We start from the raw sequence: 17,411 nt of genomic DNA on the forward strand, positions 1-17,411 counted from the left end.
ATCTTCATAGCATAGCCTTGCTTACTACCTAAAATAGAGAGACTGAAAACTACGATTCTAGTCGAGATTTAGAACTTTTTCAGGGTATCGAGAGCGTCGAATTCCGTACGTAATAGGGTAAAGAGGAGGGGATATCAACGGGGCTGGGCAGATTGTCTTTCTTTTTGTAGGCGGCGAAGGGAAGGTTAACACCCTTCCCTTTGACCCTGCGCATAATAGAAAAGAGAATTTTGGACTTCCGTGGTCATCCTGCGAATGAGTCTGGACCATCTCCTATTGTAGTATCAAAATGAGTATGACTTTACTTTGAAGTTTAGCCCTGTTTCAACGGTATGACAACCTTCCCAATCACTCGGTTCAATCCTTACCTGAGGACTCCTTTGCTCCTCTCGCTTTGCCTTTATCTGATAGGGGTGGCTTTCGCACCTTCGCTTAACTTTCGATGTTGTCATCACGCTGCCTTTCGCATGCCTTTGAATGGGCCTATACACGCTCGTCAAGTTACACCTGAACTGCTTTCTCAACAAGCGTTAAAAGCTCTGATAGAGAACCTAAATAGAGCATTTGTAAGTTGAGATTCCTTCCCTATGTTTCAAAGCTAGCTTCTCTAGCTATACTGTGTGACCCACCTCCTCCCTTCGCTCTCTTGCTAGAGCTGGTTCTAAGCCTACCTTTTCCTTCCCCAGAACCTGAAATGCGATTTAGAAATTCACTTAGTTTGCTTCTTTTCTTTCAGCCTATTAGTCTAGGCGAGCATCTAGTCTTTGACTTTGCTTTTTCGGACATTCAGCCTTAGGGCAAGCGGGGGAACTCTGATACCGACTCAATGATAGCTAAATCTTTCATATTTCATTTCCCTGAGTACCGTACTAAGTCACAGGAAGATTCATTCTTCTGATGATCTGTTAGAAGATGATCAGTCTTCTACCAAGGAATCAACACTAGAAGGCTCCGCTTCGCCTATGACACGAAGGTCATAAGAAGCGAATTCGACGACCCAATCAAACACACGAAAGATGACACCAAACCTAAAAGTTGACAAGTCAACTTTAGGCGAGTGCCAAGTTCGGATGTAGATAGGGGCATCTACGAAAGCCTCTATGCTAACGTCCGGAGCAAGAGCTACAGTACCACTGCAGGTAAGCCAGATACTGCCTCATCCAACCCTGATATAAGGACCACTCAAAGAAGTCCTTCATACCAGGATAAGGAAAAGCTGCGTCTGGAGGGCAGTTGAGGTCACGAGGAAGAAAATGTTCTCGTAGCCTATCAACCACCCTACCAATCACACTAGGTGATGGGACGAATCCTGCAGAGACCGCTAGCCATAGAGTACATGGCAATATGCCATAGTACCTCATAATCAACAGCCGTCTAGATCGTTTTCCGTGTCTGGACGAGCTGAGAGGTCTTGCAGCAGCTCTGAACCCGAAGCCAGCGATTCGAAGTTGAGTAGAAATACGCAACTTTCTAGGACAGGTCAGTATATAACTGTACCAGCCAAGCGGACTTCGAGCCGAAACCACTTTCTTAATCGACAACGGTGACACATCAACCGTCATCTTGTTGAGGCGAAAGCCTTTCGCGAACTCGCAAGCACCTCCTCTCGAAGTAAGAGACTTCGGGAGTGATATGGACACACCAATTCTCTCAAGGAGAGAAGCGTATGTCATGGCTACACGATCATCCGCGATGACGATATCATCACCGAGGATGGCGTACCGCTTAAAGGTTGCTCCAGGGTAGCGCTGTTCTGCCGCGTACCACACCAGAACATGGTGGGATAACGCGAACAAGGCCATGAGGAAGAGTATCCTAACGGCTGACCGGTGACAAAGCAGATCTTTCGTCCTTTCTTAACAAATGCTATGTCAAAGACGTTTGTCCCTAATGCTGAATTAACAGCAGCGGACGCAAACGACCTGTCGAAGAGACACTGTACCAACTCAAACAGGAGTAGAAGAGGCCATCTATCAGTGGCCGACTTCAAATCCAATGAGTATACAGTCCCTTCGACACCGGCAAGACGATCCAGAGGTGCACACTGATCGAAAGTGCCATCCATAGGGATGCGCTTAAGAACAGCAGCAAGCCACTGGTGTAAAGGATACAAAAGACGCTGATTGATGTAGTTACCCACAGCTTACAGACGTCTCTTCCCGTCGCCAGAACACGTTGCACAAAGCCGAACAAGCACGGAGAAGGATCAACAACGCCTTAAAGGCTGCCTACATTAGGCGCAAACACAAGTTGGGCCTTCCCTTGACTTTCATTTCAAGGAAGAAGGCATGATTGCCAAGATCAACAGAATTTCCAAAGGAAAAGTACCCATTACCCGGTTCTCTACCTACGAAGGAGGGGCTGCAAGCCACTAGAGCACAGCGAGTTGAGTTCCCCATCTTAATCTTAATCTTAAGAAGATCAGTTTCTAGCCGTCTTGATTAGCTACGACTACTCATCTCAGTTCCTATAGGTTTTTCATGGTCTAAGGGGGCAGGGAGAACAAAGAGTAGAGATTTGACGATATGTCTTGTTAACAAACATCCTTTCTTTCTAGGAACGTGCCGGCCAAGGCCAATTAGATTTGGGAACTCTTCCCCGTACACCTATCTTCTGACACCAACAAGCCAGAAAGCAAGTCGGGAATTGCCGATCTCTCTTTCCGCTGCCTAATATCTAATACCTATCTCTATCTGTATTTCTTCCTGTCTTAAGTGCTCTGCTAGCTGAAGCCTTAGGAGCAGTCCTTTACAGAACAGTTGAGCCTACCCTTTTTTATATACGAAAGGAGACGAGCTAACAAGCGAACAAGGGCCCTATTTGTCTAAGGCTCGATCATAGAGAGAGAGTCAGAAAGAGTTCATGAACTTAGCGTAACTGAAATTCTCTGATCCGATCTTTTGAACATTGCTTTAGTCCCAAGGGAAAGCAAAAAGGACCCAGCCGTACCCCTAGCACTGGACTTGCGTAAGGCACTAGCGCCTCCTTAAGAGCTCTTAGAAGTTTCACTATGAAAAGCATCTATTTCCACTTTGATTATGTTTACTGCTGCTGCGGCGGTCTGCTGCAGAAGAATGGGAGGGGAACAGTCCTTACTTGGGAAGCGGCCCAGAGAAAACGACCTGTTATACGAAAGAGCTCCCTAAAAGAAGTAGGTTTTGAAATGGGAGAGTCTTCGTCAAACCCCGGGCTCACAAGCCCTCAGGTCACCCCCGAGGTCCCACAAGTCGCCCACCAAGAAGTTTCCGCTTCCAGTCTATCACAGCATGAAAAGGTAGCTGGCGACATCCGTACTCGAATTATTAAGGAGACTAGCTATCGGTTTCGGAAAAGGATAACAGGTGCAAATCCTCTATCTTTCACCCATTTGCTATTCTTTTGTTGAGACTCCCCCGCCAGGCACGGACAGTCATTTATGGGAGTAACCTTCCTTCGCTCGTTAGCAGATCAAGGATCAATCTTAACTAGCTTGCAGTTAACTAAGATCTTCCAGAAAGATACGATATGGAATTATGTACGTTAACCGCCTCCAGTCCCCCTCGGGGGGAGTTGTTGAAGCATTCCTCATAGCCTTTGGCTTACGTAAGATCTATCTCTTCTCTAACAGCTATTCTTTGAAAGAGCCACGCACAACAGACTTGCTCCCATGTAGCGAAGAAAGCTTTCAGTCCTTATTCCCTTCAAGTGGGGAAACCTCTAAAAGATCTTTTTTAAACCAAGAAAAGAAAGGCAAACAACATTTCTTAATAAACGCTGGAGCCCTTCCTGAGCTATGCCTCGAAGGGCGAAACCTAAGACGCGAATCAATGTTACACCCTCAGACGCGACATCTAGCTAGCGACTTCTAAGCCTTAGCCTAGTGCTCATCCTACTCCTACAGCTAATGCTATTGCTTCCTTTTCTGTCACACGCCATTCTAATTGAAAACAAGCTCTTCTTCTTAAATTGCAAAAAGAAGAGCCTATTCTGATTAAAGCGCTGTCGACTCTTTAAGAACACAAAGTGGTATCAGCTATTTTTACCAGACCCGCTTTCAGTTCATTTCCTATTTAGTCAGATCAGGGATTTTCAAATGAATCTCATCCGTGAAAAAGCAAAAAAATGACTCGAGTCAGATTAATACTTAATCTATCCCACTAGCACTAGCTCGACGTCCCTTCTTTTCTTCTAGTACAACTGCGGATATGAACTCACCAGAAAGAGCGGTAACCCCAAGACTTTCTATTTTCGATGCTTTGAATAAGGTTCGGAGCGAGGACCGCTAACTTCTCGAAAGGGGCATCTCAGCGAAAGATCCCAGTCTCAATCACAGATTGAATATTAGCAGGAGTAGAATATGTCTATGGTTAACTACAGTCTTTACCTTTAGCTTTAGTGGATTCTTTTTCCTTTCATTGATAAAAGATGCGTGCCGCACTCACGAGGGACTGCCAGTGTCCTTAGGCGCATGTCTGACACTCCGACCTGCCCTCAAGACCTGATTTCCGGTTAGTAGGATGGAGCTATACGCAAGCCAATGCCAAGCGCTTTGACTTTTAAGGCGAAGCCTTATCTTTAAAAGTGCGGACGCAATCAGTGATGGCGCAGAGGACCGAACGCTTTCGCGGAGTGACTGGTGAAACGCAAGCAAGTCACGCGCAAGGTGGGTTGATGCTCTAAAGCTAAAAAGGTAGTTGACCCAAGGCATGAAGTCTCTCTTCTTAGCTTTAGAGAATCTAGCTGGACTATCCTATCCTTTATACCGCCCCGGCCTTCATCCAGTAAAAGATTAGCTCGTGCCTCTCCCGCCTATGCCATAAACCAATCCTTCTCTCCGGTTTATCTTTTCATGTCTTCTATAAAAAGTCTAGGTCCTTACTTGAATCTTTCGTTGAAAAGGAGGCGGGGGAAGAAAAACTAGGAGCTCGCTCCATCATAATGAAATTCTCTGCCGGGGTACACGATTTGCCAAAAGCATTTTCCCCAATGGCCAATTTGTATCAAATGGTAGAATCGCTGCCATCCTAAACAAACACTCTGTTGTCCTGGAGAGAGTTGAAGACCGAGGCAGCTTTTGAAGTGCCTTTTGTAAGTAAAGAGGCATTCCTCTGTAAACTTTGTTGCGGGACTGCCCTTAGTCCTTAGGCTAGATAAGATAGAGCTATTATGCCTCATATAGCGTGTATATATGAATGACTTTCGTACCTCTCTTCGCCCATACTATAAAAGCCCATCACATTCTAGTGTGCAGAGCAGGTACATCCTGGTCGCACCTTTGACTGTTATGCCGTCTCAGGTCGATGGATCTTCTCAATTGAAAGATCCCCTATATGGATAATACACATTCCAGTTGACCGAGCCTAATTCTAATTGTTTTGTTCCGAAGCAAAGATATCCACGGGGCGCTTTGTCCTATTCCGATATTCACGACCAAGAAGTACTGAATTCTCTTTCCTTTCGGAATAGGCCCTGAAAGGAGAAGGCTGGAATGCCAGTCCATCCAGAAATGCCAGATGAATCCCGTGAGAGATCTAATCTTGGCAGAAGATCCCATCCCTAAAAAATGTGTAATCAGAGGGTGAAACCTTGCTTTGCAAAAGGGGAGTTCTTTCTTTCCCGCATCTATCCCATAAACCCCTGTCAAAGGCGGTTCTACTCATTCTCAATTCAGGAAAAGGTTTCCGGTTGCCATAAAACCACAAAACCCGAATCAATCACCACAACAAACAAGGGCAACTCGAACAAAGAGCTTCTCGCCTACAAGTTCAGGAGCAGGTCCAAGCCTTACTCTTGACTGTTTAGGAGTCGCATTGAAGATTCGAAACCTAAGTTCACTCGGGAAGTAAGAGACTATGAAAGAAAGTTCCTCGAAGATCTTTCTTCAGCCAAAAAAAACATTACTATAGATAGGGAAGTGAAATAGCTAAATTGCCCAGATTCGACCGCTTGCCTGACTGATAATCAGGAAGATGAAAGTACCTTTAAATATGGGACTCAGTCTTGCATTCCTCACTTTATTCCAGAAGGAGGAAAAACATCCCCGATTCTAAACTATCTCCTCGAAGTTGCTATCAACGGGTTTAGCTACCGATCCGTGAAGAAGAACAGCTTGTAAAGCTCGCACGACGAAAGAAAGAGCTTTACAAGCGGCATTGCTAAAGCTTTGTGTCTGGCGCTGCGGTAATGCCATGCTTGCGCGCTGCGGTGCGCTATTGCTTTGCTTAGCTTTCTTCGGCGAATTGTAACTGCCCCCAGGATTGCTCACAGTACAAAGAAGGAGACTGATAGAAAGGTTGACTCACAGAGACTTTCCTAATCTTTCTACCACTGGTTGGTACGACATCTAGGGGAAATGAAATGGCAACTCGTATGGTCTGGAACTCTACTATGGATCTAGAATCTTCCCTCGCCTCACTAGGACCACTAGCACAAGCGAGTATAGAGAATACACCACTAGATTTCGTTTCGTAGGCAAAGGAAAGGGAAAGGCATTAGCAATTGAAGCACTTATGACTGAAACCCTTTTTTCTGCAATTGAATGAGAAGGCACTGGAACTAGCTCGCAAGCATAAGCAATGGCGGGACAAGAAGATCTATTTTCGGACTTTGCCGGGTTCCCACGGAGCGGTAACAAGCCAACAAGTCGAACAACCGGAGGTTGAGGAATCAGTCTCGTCCTGGGTTGGTTTGGCAATGCCCAAGTTGGTTGGTTCGCCTAGTTCGTGGGCAAGATAAAGATGCTTTAGTCCCGTTATCGAGGTGCGAATTCCTCTAAAAAATCCATATGAGCAGGAAAAGCAAGGGAGTTAAAGTTTCCCAAGTTGTTCGGGAATGGAGCAAAAGAAAGACAAGTTGGAGAGCGGATGTAGGTAAATTCTGACCCAGAAAGCAGATACATGGCTTTGGACTCTCTGGATGAAATCAGAGAAAACAAACGCCAGGGAAGCATTTTCAAGCATATCAAGAACGAATAAAGCGACACTATGATAAACTGGTTAAGCCAAGGATGTTCACAGTAGGCGACCTGGTCCATGCTCCCCTAACAGCAGCCCTGCCCTCTCTGGGGCCTTTACTGGAATCATCTATCTGACTGAGCTATCCACCAGCATCTTTAATCAATTATTAAATATCGTATATCGTCTGTTAATCGAAGTTGTCCCTACGCGACTAGTCATGAAGATGCCTACTGGCAAAGAGTGGGTTCGGTCAGAAAAAAGGGAAAATAGGTCAAATCCGTTTACGTTTATGAGAAGTTCATCTGTAAAGAACATTTTTCCTGGTCTAGGCGAGCTGGAAGCATGCGCCTTTCTAGTTGTCGAGTAGGAAATAGCCCTGCGTGATTCGATGCAAAATTGCTCCTAATGGTCTAGTTGGTGAAACTCTATGTTTTATACTTATACGTTAGGCAAATAGAAAAGGTTGGAAAGGCTCTTGCTAAATAGCGGAAACGTAGTTACCAGCCCAGTGATAGCTGCAGGTTCAACCTCAATGACTGATGAAAGAGAACAACCGACAAAACCCATCTACGTGGAAGTGGCACTCCTTGATTCTATAGATGTTATATTCTTTGATCTCAAAAATAAAGGATTGGTGCATTACGATACAGATAGGATTTTGGAGAAAAGAAGTGATGCATAGAAGGGAGTTCGATGCTTTCTCCTTATGCCAGAGATGTAGATGTCACGAAGTGGGACCAGGTCTTTTGACCGGACACAGCTTTACCTTGAATGTAATGATGTACTAAAAAGAAAAAGGGGCTACCTCGCTTCTCTTCTAGCTTCTAGTGGAGGGTTCAATTTCCTAGTTTTCATTGGCGGATAATCATGACTGAGAAAGAATGTCCCTCTCATCTAGGGATACCTAATCATGTACTTACCTACCTGCCAAAGTAGTAGCTGTTACAGTTCCAAAAGTGGGCTAAATAGCTTAGTCATCGGGCGGAGAAGATGCAACAACAAAATGAAAGACGATTCTTCGAGAAACCGATCAGGATTTCCTTTCTCCATCTAGTCTAGTATAGGTGACCAATGGGGAAACAACTAGCTTCACTTCTGGAATGAAATCGCTTGCTATGAGAACTACGGAGTGAGCCCTATCAGAGACAAGGCAAGGAGAGGATAGACGGGAATACAAGACTCTAACTAACAAGTAATCAATTCTATTCAAAAGCAGTAGCTTACACTGATACTGATAAGGATAAGGACAGGAAGGGGAATGACTTTCTCTCTTCCCTATCGAAACCTTTTCGGTCTACAAAAGGCCTTTGTAGCCCCGCCTTAAGAAGGAAATTAGACATTATCTAACCTTAGCTCAAACTAAGCCCATTACGTTAGAAGGCCTCTCGCTTCGCCTTTATCTGATAAGGGCGACCCATTACGTTAGAAGGCCGTTGCGCTAACGGACGCTATGGAGTTTTCTTGCTGGGAGAGCATAGCGATACGCGTACAATCCAGTTCTTTCTGTAGGAGACCAGCAAATGCAATCTATTATCTTACTGCGAGCAAGCAATCTCGAGACGAAGAAAAGCCTTTTCAGTAGAGCGAGGCGAGGAGACTGATTAGTAAGGAAAGGACTTCTTTATTTTAACATAACTCTTTCGAGATGCAGCTTCTTCTTTCACAAGGGACTCCGCCATTGAATCAAAACGTTCTTTCTTTTCTACGCTACTTTCTTTCTTCTCTTATGAAATAAATAGTTACAGGGAAAGATCATTCCTAAAATCAATCTGTATCGTATATACCACTACCCCCAAAAGTCGGAATTGGATCAAAGCCAAGAACTTTCGGCTTGAGTCACTTATGGTAAAGAGAGCCACGGCCCAAGAGATATGGATTCGCCCTTACTGCTATTTCATGAGGAAATCACCTGAAAGAGAGAGATGCCCTCTCACTAGAGAGAAGAGCGGAGTGAAGCTGCTTTGCCGAAGAGAGAGCGAGAGAGAGGGGGGCGTGTAACCATCTAGAGGCTGCCGAGGAGATATACTGGGCCCGCAACACATCGTAGAATTTCTCATGAATTGCGAGAGTAAAGTAGTAAGATTAGCGCCATACTGACTGATCCGGACACAAACTCCCAACGAAGCGCGGCTCACAACACCCATATATATTAAGAGTACATCCGCGCGTAGAGGAGACTCATCTTGACTCGACAGCTATAACTCAGATAGAGAGCTGCTGAAGAGCGACCTTCCGTCTTTCTTTCCCCCATCCAATGTAGATTCTGTCGTAGATGTTATAACAAAAGAAGATGGTGTAGATGAATGAGTTGTAGTTTTAGGACTTTCCGTAAAAAAATCAGTCTAAGGGGGAGCGAAATCAAGGCCGCTAAGGTTGAATTCTTCCTTTGTTTCAAATCAAGTTCAGTTCATTGCTTCGGTAAGGATACAAGCACGAGTTACTTTAACACAACACCCGATACTCTAATAACTTATATAACAGTAAATGACCATTTTTCGAGAGGGCCGTCTAAAAAACCGTATGTGTGGACACAGCCACGACGAACAAAACCAACGGCAGTAAAAGCAGATGTCTGGTCTCGATTAAGCCCGACGATCCTCTGGACAAAGAAGAAGATAAGATGTGGGCTGTTGGTCTTGATCTGCTGGTGTACTCGATCAAGACCCTTTAGCCCCACTGCAAAATGTGTTCTTCCTATTGCCATTTCCAGGCCTTTTCAGGCCAGTTAACGACAGCATTTCGGGGGCTACCGGTGAATTTGCTTTTAAGCTTAAGAGAATGCCCAGGAAAACGCCCTTAAGTAGCAGTGTCAGAGCCTTTGATTAATGATGTACGAAATATGGCTGGCTGTGAATCCCAACCTCTGAGAGGAGGATCCACTAGACGGAACCAACATTTCAATAAAAGAATATCAAATCCTGGTATTCCACATTCCTAGTTGATTCATCTTACTATTGATGGCAATTACTAACTAATTGGCTGACTGATCAAGGAACAACGGAACATGCCATGCTATGAAGGAGATCGCGCTTCTATGATCGATGTCTGACCAGCAAAACTCATGCAAATTGACTTGGCCCTGCGGGAGTTCCGAAACGGGCATTCTATGAACGGAGATCTAGCCAATTGTCAAAGTTTCCTCGTCTAGTACCCAGTGTCATACTTCTGGTGATGGTGCAACATCTCGCATGTTGTACACTTTCTTTTGACCTCACCTACCGCCCATGCCTGAGGGAAAGATATCAGTTCTGGTCACATACTCGTTTTCACACATACGTTTTGACCTAATAGCATAAGACGAAACAGCAACTCTTGCGTTAGGGGGTCTGGGGGTATTTTAGGTAATTTGCAACATCCGCCAAGGGGTCTTAGGACAACATCAATCTGTGACTGAGATACCGACATTGATGAATCGAACCTATAGCAATGCCGCTCTCCTTGCCCGCCCCATCCGCCCTGAGTCAGCTAACCAAGAATCACAGGAATTTGCCCTGGAATCCGGATTTCCCTTCTGAGATTGGCTCTCCCTTCCTTTCTCTTGGCATTCTCTTGCTTGTGTGAAGCGCTCTTCTGCATCCGTGCCTTATTCTTTGTTTGCTTTGTGTGCTCCTTTGGTTTTCTCTAGTAGCAAGATGAAATCCGGGTGTGCGGCCTGTTGTTCTTGCGTAAGTTCCAATAACGGAATTCACGTAAGATAAGAAGTCATCGTTGCTATCCTGCTTTCAATAGTTAGGGATGCTTTCCGCTGCTGTCGAGCTATCTCTATTTTCAGCCCCGACAACTTATGAGTGAGGCTTTCGGGTCTAAGTCAGAAAGAGGGTTAGACGAAGGTAAGAACTTTGTTGCGGGACTGCCCTTAGTCCTTATTCTCTTCCTCTATCTAAGTGAAGAATCTCTTCTTCAATCGATGATTCTTCTTCGCCGAGTTCAGACTCGCCAAGAGTTGTTCGAATCCCAGGAGAGTTTGAAAGTGGTCAAGCAAGTCTGAAAGTCATCGGGTAAGGTTTTATAGTTCCAGGTTAAACGTACTAAATCTTATTAGCTTATTGCCATTGGAGTGAAATCCTGTCCAGAAGTTGTGAGAGAAGGATTAGTTCGTGTCTGTGTCAAGGGGACGGGTGACCCGACTTCCTCCGGTAAGAGCTGTCTAACCTCTGTTGTGTTGTTATAACCTAGTCTTACTCGTTCTTACCTCCCTGCCTGTTCTCCTTTCTTTCTTTTATGAGAATACTTGCCGCCTCTGCTCTCGTTCGGGCCCCGGGAATCCCTTGCTTTTGGCTACGGTCTTTATTTACCTTTTTGCGCTCTCCTCTCAAAACTACTAATTTACAAAGACTACTGGAAGGGCACGGCACGACAGCAATACCACGACAGATATACTTACCGACAAGAGAGAGCGAGACTGACCCACCTAAGAGAGAGAAGGCAAGAGTGACTCCCCCCTATCACTTAAAGGCCGGAAGAAAGTGTTTCTTTCCCACGGCCTTATTTACCAAGCTCGGGACTAGAGGAGCATTTTTGGAATTTGAGGTCTCGCTTGTGATAAGGAAATGTATATTCATATAGTAATGTCCTTAGCTTGCGCCCTATTTGAGACTGAGACTAAGGCTGGTTTGGAACCCTGTCCTATCACCTTTATCAAATCCCTAGCTCTCTTCCTTAGTGCAACTGTCCTATTCCTACCATGGGAATATCTATCTTTCTTTCTTGTGTCATATCTATAGTTTCGGATATCAAACCGGACGGTATCGTATATGAAGAAAGAGATTGTTGACGTTAGTAGACTAATCTATTCATTGGTAGGGCATTTCTTCCTGTGACCGCCTTTCCTACCAAAACCCCCGGTTTTTTTTTCTAGACTAGACCTTCGGGATTTTTTTAGGATTCATACATGCATTGATCCAGTCGAAGAACCTGCTCCAGAGCTACTACTCCGCCTAGCGTATCTTCCTGCTCGTCCCAGGTTCTCTCTGCTCGGTTCCACAATCAATCCCAGATCCATCCATTTGAGGGAGGTCCAATTCTGCGCTCTTCTAATTGCTTAGAAGGGTTCAAAAAGCCCTTTACATCTAGGGCTCATCGAAGCCCTATTAGTTCTGTATATTCAAGAACAGGGCTATCAAATGGTCGACTGCGAAACCGGTTAAAAAAGCGTATACTTGAACGATGCCCTCTATCGGCGATAGTTCGACGGACTACTTTTGCGATGTCTGTCACATGAAGAAGAAAAGTACATACACACTATCTCCCACTACCTCCTCTAATTCTCTAATTCTAGGCCAAGCAGCCCTTTCTTTATGCGAGAATACCTTTTTGAAAAAAAGAAAAGGCAAGGCCGGTGAAAGCAATCAAGCCAAAGCAACATTCCTTCAACTACCGCTCCTGCCCCTAGGAAAGCAAATCCAATTACCAGTCTCAGTTCCAGGTCCTATAACTATCCCCTTCCTTCTTCTTATAACGCGAGTGACCCATATCTATAGCCAACAAGGGCTTTCCTCACAGCTTCACAAGTCAGTTCCCCCTTTTCTAGAGCAGCTAGCACACCAATTCCAACAATCCCGTCTATTGCTCCTTCTCCCGTCCTTCTTACTGCTACGTGGGAAGAGCCTTTTTTCAATTCATTTCGATAAGAGCCAAAGGAGTCTTCCTCTCTAGTAGCCCTTCCGACAACAGATTCAATTGCAGCAGTTACTCTAACAGCGGCAATCGCCCATGGTTCTGCCCTACTATATTCATTATGACCCAAGGCGACTTTATTCGTAGCTGGAACAAGCAACGGATTAAGCGTTAGCGAAAGCTAACGTTTAGTAAAGGCGTTAGTACGCGCAACAAGCAACGGAATTAGCGCTCTAGCGCGAAAGCCCCCACTTAGTTTAAGGCGTTAGTCACGAACAAGCCAGCTACGAATAAAGTCGCTCTAGCGCGAAAGCCCCCACTTAGTTTAAGGCGTTAGTACGAACAAGCCCGCTACGAATAAAGGCGCCCGTTAGCGAAAGCCCCCACTTAGTTTAAGGCGTTAGTCACGAACAAGCCCGCTACGAATAAAGGCGCCCTAGCGCGAAAGCCCCCACTTAGTTTAAGGCGTTAGTCACGAACAAGCAACGGATGAGCGCTCTAGCGCGAAAGCCCCCACTTAGTTTAAGGCGTTAGTACGCGCAGCCGTTTTCTTGCTGCAGCCGTTTGATTGCTGCAGCCGTTTTCTTGCTGCTTTAGTTTGATTGCTGCTTTAGTTTGATTGCTGCTTTAGTTTGATTGCTGCTTTAGTTGGATTGCTGCTTTAGTTGGATTGCCTAGTTTTCTTGCCTAGTTTTCTTGCTGCTTTAGTTGGATTGCTGCAGGAGTTTTCTTGCCTAGTTTTCTTGCTGCTTTAGTTGGATTGCCTAGTTGGATTGCCCCGCCCCGTTTTCTTGCCTAGTTTTCTTGCTTGCTTGTTAGAGTAACTTGTTAAAGTCAGGTTTGCGCTTAGTCTTGCTTCTTTCTTATTGCTCACTTGTCTTGAAGATCAGTCCCTTGCGCGTTAGCTATTCCGTTTGATTGCTGGTGATTCAAAGAAAAAAGAGGTTGATGCCAAAGATCAGTTGGAGCATCTGCAACAATGTGAAGAATCCATGTGGAACCCAAAATCCGGTTGCCGGAGGGTGACCGGAATACTAAAAAAAGTCCCTCTTCGCCATTTGAGTTATATCCCTTAGGTGTACTTTACATTGTTGGAAAACAGCATTTAGAGAAGAGGTGAGAGCTACTTTTGAGATCATTTCAATCTCTTCTACCCGCAGACTTGAATGAAATACCCAAAGCTGTTTCGGAGAAGAAATGACTAAATTGCCTTATCTTAGTGTCTGCGTTGGTACCAAAGCCCTTAGCCTTTGCTTCCTTCGTCTCATTTCCTTTCTTCACGTTGACAATCCCTCTCACCTTTTCGAATATTGCGAACATCTCCTTTTCTCTTTTCTCCTATTTTTCCGTGATAAAAAAAAATATCAACTGATAGGTTAAGATCAACTGCTACGTCGATCCTTAAAGTTTGGCTCGTTTTTTTCCGAGCTAAGACGTGGTTCTGCTCTCATTGGTGCTCTCGCTTTTCATCTTTTCTTTAAGCTATTTTCCGCCTCAGTCTTCGTCGTTCCATTTGTCCCCGTCCCAGTGAGACTTATAGGTCCATGTACCATCTCCACGACTCACCGTCCCTAGTGATATCTGAAAGGTGTAAAGATATTGAAGCGAAAGCAGACATGCTGCTCACTGGCTAGATCGGACTGTCTCTACCTTTTTTAACTCCTTTTCCTGTAAGGAAGCTTGAAAGAGGGAATTCTCTGATCTGATCTATGATCCGGAAAGATAGATAGTCTTTTTTCGATTCCGCGCATTGGAACGGCTATTCATAAACTTAAACAGCCTTTTTTCTTACCTCTTATTGTCGGAGATAATCGGAGAGATATTAGTATTCCTATCAATTCCTTTTGAATAAAGCTACGCTCCTTCAAGCCTTTGAAACTATTTCAAATAGAATCTTTTCAGGCCTCTACCAACAACCAAGACGCATGAAAGCGGTTTCCGGCGCTGCTGGGCAGAAAGACATGATGGCATGAAACTCGATTACGTACGCTGATTGTTCGTCCACTTCAAACGCTCAAAACATACCATTTTCCGTGTGAAATGACAGGGATTGGTTTGGTTACTTAGGGAATTCCAAGCAAAGCAATCTACGCAATTTCCGGGTTCAGTAGTAGGAAAGAAAGGGACCTCTCACTCAATTCAATAACATGTATGTTCTAGGGCATCTTTTTAGAATAATAATGTTCGCATTTTACCAGGCTTTTTGGGCGTTCCATGATTAAACCGCCTAGCGGCACTTTCGAGATGCCACCTTTTTTTTTTTTAATAAAAAACAAGTATTTTTAAATTCCATTTGACTCGGGGCGGCAGGGACCCTCCAACAGAAACCTCGTCTTTTTTGTCGTCGATAAGTTCTCCCTCATTGCCCTACTATTCATAAGAGATACTTATTTATGAAAGCCCGGTGAGGCCTCAACCGACAGCTAACTGTGGCGGTTTTCAAGCTAGCACCCGTTTCAGACTTAAATGCGGGGACACGTGAACTGTGAAATCCGCAAGAAAGAGTTTCCTACCCTACTTAGCCTTACCCAAAGGCTTGGGTGAGTTTTTAGTCTTTGGTTGAGGGCCAGAAAAGTGAAATCATTCGCCGGAGGAGAAAGAAAAGAGTCCAGGCCCGCCTGCATGGTCACATGACTTCTTAATATTCTTACCTTTGAACTTATAAAAGGTCCGCATTTCACCCGCTTCGACAGAATTTCCTTTGAAATTCCTTTTTACGGTTGACTTTCTCATTCTCTGCTCTTATCGGCTCAATCATGAAAGAAAAGGAGAAAGCCCCGATCATCTTTCATCTTGGATCTGTCACGTCCGAGAAGACTCAAAAAGCGGAGAGGCACGGGCCGTCAAGAAGCCAAAAAAGCAGATGGCAAAGAAAAGGAGCAACCCGCGAGAAGCCTTATTTATAAAAAGAGAAACTACAACACATTCAGTTTGGCTCTTTGCCACCAAGCGTCCTACCATGCAATATGGTGTTCACTTTGCTTTTGGCTTTCGGGGCAAAGACCGGGAAACCCCAGCAGATCCAGGGGGGTGCGCTATGCTTGGCAGAACAACCAGGACAAATCGTGTCTAAGATAGAGGATGGGGGAGATGACCAACCCAAAGAGAACAAGGCTGGTGAGTCTTTCGGCAAACAACAAAGGGAGCAAATTGAGCCCGTCGCTTGGATCAAAGGAAGTCCCATGATTACCATCATCCAAAAGAACCAAGACATGAGCTTCCTTCGACCAGTTAGCTCAGCTCGGGTCCTCATAGATCGACCCCCCTTTGCTATGACTATGCACCTGAAGCCGCTCTATCTATATAATAGAAAGGTACATCTCGAGGGAGTTCCGGTGTCTTGGGTATTGGTCGATGGCGGGGCCGCAGTTAACATCTTGCCATGGTCCGTTCTGAACCGACTCGGGAAGAACAAAGATGATTTGCTGCCCACAGATTTATGCATCATTAATTTCACAGGAGGAATCTCTAAAACAATGGGGGTATTCCCCGCAGACATGACAGTTGGCAGCAAAACCGCGCTAACAGCATTCTTCGTGGTAAAGGCCGCTGCCAGCTACAAGGTCTTGGTAGGGAGAGACTGGATCCACGCTTGGATGGTAGTCCCATCATCCTTGCACCAACTTTTGGTGTTTTGGAATGGAAACGATGCTGAAATCATCTGGGCAGATGAGGAGCCACTCATTGTTAAGGTGCACGCCCAGGAGGCATTCTTGTACCAAGAGAATGTGGGCCCCGTACGTTTTTTGGGACAGAGCTAGTATGGTAAACCTAATAATGTGACTTAGGACAAGAAGAAGATAGACGAAGGCATGCATATATATGGCTCGACCTCGTCAGGCCAAGCTCTTTAAGGCCGGCAAGGTTCATCCCCGATCCTCAAACCACGAATAGATCAAGCCCCTGAAAGCACCAACAGAAGGGTCATGGCCTACAAGGCTTTGACCAAGAAACTCAAGATATACGCTCTAGAAAGACAAATGGCAACCCTAAAATGGATTGGCCAGGTGGAAATTTCAATAAAAACAGATACATCCGAGGAGGTAATCCAGATCGAAGAACTTGAACCTGCGCCGGCAAAGCTTGATGACAGCCTGGCTCCGGTCCAAAATCCGCTGGAGGAGGTCAATCTGGGAGATGAAAACTGGCATCGACCTATTTACATTAGCGGCTTAATAACAGGGGAGTTCAGAGAGAGGCTAAGAAACCTTCTCAGGGAGTTCAAGGACTGTTTTGCTGAGGAATACGATGAAATGCCTGGTCTGTCCAGAGACCTGGTAGAACACCGTCTTCCCATCATGGAGGGATATAAGCCTTATAAGCAACCACCAAGGCGGATGTCCACGGAAATCATCCTGAAGATAAAAGAGGAAATAGAAAGGCTCCAAAATGCTAAATTCATTCGGATCTAAGGTACGTCGACTGGCTTTCAAACATCGTACCTGTAAGAAAGAAAAGAAGAATGGCAAGCTGCGAATCTGCATCGATTTCAGGAACCTAAACGCTGCTAGTCAAAAGGACGAGTAAACTATGCCAGTTGCAGATCAACTCATCGATGGCGCCGCTTTGCACGTGGTATTGTCCTTTATGGATGGATACTCTGGCTACAACCAGATCTTCATAGCCGAGGAAGACATCCCTAAAACAGCTTTCCGATGCCCAGGGTGTCCATTGGAACTTTTGAATGAACAATTCATAAAAATCAATCTTTCTGGGATATTCAATATATTCTATAGTTCCTTACCGTGTCAATTTCCAATTCTTGGTCATTGAGATTCATGGGCAATACAGATTAATATTTAAGGATATATATTACCTCCTTTCAAACAAATAAAAATGATTGAAGTTTTTCTATTTGGA

The sequence above is a fragment of the Prosopis cineraria genome, unplaced genomic scaffold (assembly GCF_029017545.1).
Source record: "Prosopis cineraria cultivar Desert tree isolate PC_DT_omini unplaced genomic scaffold, ASM2901754v1 PC17, whole genome shotgun sequence".
NCBI lineage: Eukaryota > Viridiplantae > Streptophyta > Magnoliopsida > Fabales > Fabaceae > Prosopis > Prosopis cineraria.